Raw genomic sequence first — 5,686 nt, 5'->3', positions numbered from 1 at the left:
CATCTTTTCTTCTTTGACTTTCCAGTCTCCTTTTGCTTGAGACACAACAAGGTTCAAGTCCCCGATGACGTCCAACCGTCTTGCCCCTAGTTCCAGGGCCGCTTCTAGACCGGCAATGCATGCCTCATATTCTGCTTCGTTGTTCGAGACTTTAAACTGGAGTTTGAAGGCTAGAGGGATACGAGAATTGTCGGGTGCTATCAGCAACACTCTTATCCCATACCCATTCTGGTTTGACGCTCCATCAAAGTACATCGTCCAAGTTTCGTCCTCGATATGCAAAATAGCCTCATCTAGGAATAAGTACTCAACTGCTTCACCCCCTTCCACTGGATGATCGGCTAAGAATTCTGCTACTACCCTTCCCTTGACTGACTTGCACGTCACATATTTCAGATCGAATTCCAAAACCCGACATGAACACATCCTCCATACCGTGCTCAATTTCCAAAACTGGCGTAGATACTTCTGGTGGTGGATGGATCGATGAATTTTCAAAAACAATGGCTACTCCCTTCCCATGGGGGTATTTCACCATCTGATGCAAGGTGGACGAAACTGCCTTCACCTGGTGCAGCCACGGCCGCCCCAAGAGTAGATTGAAAGTGGCGGGAACCTCTAGGACGTGAAAGTCTATCTCATGCTGTCTCGGCCCAACCTTGGTCTGAATTTTCACTGTTCCCATCACTTCTCTGCTCGTGTTGTCATATGCCCGAATTACCTGGGCTGTCGGCACAAAGTCCACGGTCTTTAAACCGATTGCATATGCAGTCCTTGTCGGGCACACATTGATGGCGAACCCTGTGTCGACAAGCACCACGGGTATCCATTTGTTTCTATACTCCACAAAGATGTAGAGTGGCTTGTTATGGTTCGCACCCTCAGGTGGCAATTCCTTGTCAGAAAAAGTCAACATCGGGGTAGCTCCTCCCGAAAAAACTAAGCCCACCAGCTATTCAGGCGTGGTGTCTATTGCGAGCTTGGCCTTGTCCATGGCCGATAAGACAACTTGTCGATGCACCCGTGATGCCATAAGCAGTCCCCAGATGGAGATGTCTGCTTGTATCTTTTTTAATTGCTTCAGTACAGCCTCATCTTCAAGTTGCTTCTCTTTTTGCTTCTCCGCCTCCTTGTCCTTCTCAGACGCCTCTGGCTGATCTAGGTGTGGAGGCCTGAAATATCGTCCACTCTTCGTCACATGGTCGACTTCACCAATGTGCCAGGTATTGTCTAGTTGTTTGCTTTTCCAATCCTCATTCGTGTGGGCAACACATAGATCATTGTCCTCCCACCAAGTTCCATCGGCAACCAACAGACACTTGTCCGGCGCCGTTTCTACTGTCCTCGTACTCACAGTATTTTCCATCCATATGCTAGCAACATTCTCTGTCCCTGTGCACACAGCAGTTTTAGTCTACGCGTGGGCCTTAGCTTTCCTGATTCTCTCAGAATCCTCAAATCTTTCTTGTTCCAACTGCGTCAGTACAACTGGCTGTTCAATAATTCCTGTATTCAAAATGCTCAGATCCTGAGCGAGATTCTTAGCACCGGTGCTCTCCAGCGATGCACTCCAATCCTCAGCCCCTCTGGCCACAACTGATGTCCTTACCCCTAACGGCCCCCGTTCCAACTGAAATTCTTTGACAACGTCTGGTAGGTCATCAAGCCACCCGGTAACCTCTACTGATTCCTCAAAATCTGATCAGTTGACGGCCATGTCCCCTGGGCCTTGTTCGTTGAAAAATTAGAGGTCAACAAAGTCCCCTTCCACAACCGCTAAGTCCTCTGATCTCTGATCAAATCTATCCCCCTGTATCACACAAAGCTCTGCCCTTTCTGGTAATTCCACACTTGATCTATCCTGGCCTACCGACAAAATGTAGTCATTCAGACTGTACATCTCTCCGGCAAAACTCCCAGATTCCTCAGATTTTGACTCAACAATCCCATTCTCCTCTGAAATCTCCCATGTTTTGTCTTCGACAGCCACCACCATTGGTCCGGGTTGGGTTCTGAAGATGTCCAACATGTACAAGTCAGTGCAGTTAGGAAGGAGCACCTCCGACTTGGGTAAGTAGGATGGGGTGATATATATACTAGGATCATAAGACATGACCCCAGTCTGGATAAAGTTGATTCTTTTGGGAGGTGGAGCTTGGTGGTGCCGTGGGAGAGAGTTTGTTATGACATTGGGTTTTTCAGGAGGCACAATCACCCCATTATCAATGAGATCTTGAATCTCATGACGTAATCGGAAGCATTAGTCGGTGTCATGACCGTGCTGTTGGTGAAATGCACAATCTTTGGTTGGGTTGTGGGTAGAGGGAAGTTTTTCCGGCAATGGTCGCGGCTCTAGGGGCTTCAAGTGCCCTTTTTTGATTAAAACCCCTAGAGCTTTGGACAGGGGCATATATAGTGAAGCGAAGGTTCTTTGATTTTTGGGCGGGTATTTGGCTGTTTGTGTATTGCTTCCGGACGCACCGGAGAATGGCGTAGCTGCCATGGTTCTTGGAGGGGAAATGGTCGTGACCATGCTCACTTCTGAGGCTTTTGCAGTTATAGCGCCACTCAGGCCTGCATTAGTGTTGCGGTTAAAGGTTCTCCTGGGTTGCTCTCTGTCATTATCGATCAAGCCTTGTTTCAAGGCATTCTCAATCTGTACTCTCATCTCATGCAGATTTGAAAAGGTAGGGAAGGGGAGCACGATCATTTTCTACATCAGCTTAGGTTAGAGATTGCGTACAATCATCCGAATTTGATCTTTATCGATGGGCCTTAGGGTCATCATTGAGGCCTTGGACCTCCATCTGGTTACGAACTCCGAAAAGCTCTCCTTAGGCTCTTGCCTTGTTGTCTCGAGATCACGGGTCGTAATCTCAATTTGCGTGTTATATGAGTATTGTGCAATGAACACCTCGGCCATCTCGTCCCAGTTCCTCTTAACATCATCTTCTAATTTGGCGTACCAGATAGCCGCCACACCTGACAGGGTCCGGCCGAATAAAGATAGCTTCTGTAGTCTGGTGAGGCCCATCGGCCTTAAGATATCTGAAAACAACCTCAGGTGCACCATGGGGTCCCCGGACCTATCAAATCGGTCAATATGCGGCATCTTGAATCGGTCCGGCAGCGTCACAGCTGCGTCGGTATACCCATCCTCAATATCAAGGATAGTCTTGACTCCCTGGGATTTCTTAAACATCTTTTCCAGCTTGCTCAGCTTTAATGCTATGGGGTCCATTTCGAACTCGAAGGGAGAATCCGGTACATTGATAAGCGTGGGCGCCTTGGATAGTTACGGTAGAATTGGGGGCGGAGCCGGCCCCGTTGGAATGTCTGTATCCACTTGGATATTCTGGACATTTAGTGTCTCTTCGGGTATCAGAACCCTTGGTGGGGGAGGAGCTTAATGTGAGGCAGATGCCCCGGCTTGCTGCTGTAGCCTTATGATTAACTCTGCTTGTTCAGTGATAACCGTGGCCTGTTGTTTGGCGAACTCTGCCTATCAGACAGCGTCTTGCTGCATAGTTTTCATGCTCTCTTGGAGCTGGCGCACCATCTCCTCTAAGCTTGCCATACTGCTCTACTCTGATTGAATTACCGGTATATATTCCCTTTATGTGGTAAAAACTAAGGCCTCGGCCTGACTGTCCACTAGTAGGGTTGACCACTGCTCTGGCAATCTCTGCTCGGATACACTGCATTTTCTCGATCTTCGTCTGATAATCGAGGGTAGAGAATAAAACAATGGCTGTCCATTGACCAGATCCTCAGATCGATTCAGTCGGCGACCTCTAGTCCAGAGTGCTTGGGGAATATCTGCTGGGTCGAAAGCAATCGTGCTAAATTACCTAGCAAAAAGATAAATAAAGCAATAATAAGGAAATAAATAACCAGACCAACGGATAGCATAACAGCGTAAAATAAACACACAACACATAGTTGGGCATCACAACACACGGTTGATAAGCTGAATACACTGTTCCTCAATACTGATTATTATCCCCGAATCGCTGTCCCCGAAGCTGAATCTGATACCCGCAGATAACTGATTCCCAAAACACTGATGCCCGCAGGCCTGATACCCAAACTTGCAAACTGATACTTGCATTCCCTGTAAAGGCCAACTCCAAAGCACATAGTAGATAAGTGAGAGCCAAAACACCCTTATATTGGGGTAGGGTTTCCCTGTCCTATTTTGTCAGGAGCTAGGGTTTCACTACGCACGCAGCGGTTTCAAACAACCTATAATTAGGTAAGCAACTTGTCCTAGCTTGGAATGGTCACTATGGATTCCGAATATGCACTAGGTCGAATGGTCAAGAAGGGTGCCCCGGTAAAATCGGGGTTTGTGTTCCCATCGTGGCAGAGCCCGTAACCGGTCAGCCTTATGGCATGCTTCTCGAAGCAAGCCTCCGGCAAACCGTTCAGGAATAGCAGACGGCAAACATTGTGTTCTAGGCGCACCAATGCACATGCAATGCAAAGAAACACACAAGTGTAGTCAAAACAAGATATCATGAGTTCGACTCAAGTTCTCTATCTCCCCAGCAGAGTCGCCAGAAACTGTAGACGTCTCCGAACGTCCCGGGGGAGAACCCCCGTTCTGTTCATTTGGGCTCACTACAGTTCGGACTCAAAGTCACGGTCCTGTATCTAATCTCGCAGAGTGCAATGCAAGACCGATGAATCATCAAAGAGTCCAAATCCGACAAATCATTTTTGAAAACAGATTTTTTTGAAAAAAGTGTCAAACATAGATTGCTTTGCCAGATACAGAGTCGCCACCTAAATATTTTATTTTAGAAAATTTAGGAAACCCTGACTCGTTGCCTAAGGCCACGTGTCCGTCATCACCAAAGTTGACTCGGCTCAGGAACTTGGGTACGATTGGGGAAGGTCACTTCGTGAGCACCCTCGCTCGCCCAATCAAAGATCGGCCTCTACTAATCATGATATCTAGTTTTGAAAACATTACGTGTTCTTATTCTGATTATTAGTCTAGATTTACTATGTGATGCGTGCAGCAAAACAAGTATAGACTAGATCGCCTAATTTGGAACAAAGCATCGTATATCCATTTATTTGGAAAATGATTTGAAGTTTGCTACTCGTAAGTAGGCTAAAACACGGATTTCAATGAATTATCCCAATTCAAGCAATCCAACCTTCACCCACAAGCGTTCAGGCAGTTATATCACATAAGCACGTAGCCTCATGGTAAGCAGGCTATCATGGCAGTCACTCACACGCATGCAAGGATGCTAAAGCATAAACACTTACCGAGTACTCAAAACCAAAACAAAAGCTATGTTAGAAATCCATGCATGGTCCTAACTATGCTGAAATGCCTAATGCAACACATGCAAAAATGTGACTACAATAGGCTCGGCTATTCTAAGATGGCATATGACGATGCTACAGCTAACACGTATTCAACTTGAAATTGAAATACAATGCAGTTAGTATGATGCGCCGAGAAAGGTGCATGCAAAACAAATAAATGAATGCAAACATGCGAACATAAGCATGCTAATTTAAACATGCCCTGAAACTAACCATTATAAGTTAGTAAATAAAAGGGAGAAAGACGTGGAGTTGGAAGACATACACACACTCACACACACTTATTACACAATTGCCCTCGCTTGGAGGGTCCGAAATAATAATACAAGCCGAATAATGA

This window comes from Camellia sinensis, chromosome 13 (assembly GCF_055761805.1).
Source record: "Camellia sinensis isolate YWXY chromosome 13, ASM5576180v1, whole genome shotgun sequence".
NCBI classification, from domain to species: domain Eukaryota; kingdom Viridiplantae; phylum Streptophyta; class Magnoliopsida; order Ericales; family Theaceae; genus Camellia; species Camellia sinensis.
The sequence above is the reverse complement of the archived record's forward strand: the minus strand, read 5'-3'. Positions refer to the sequence as shown.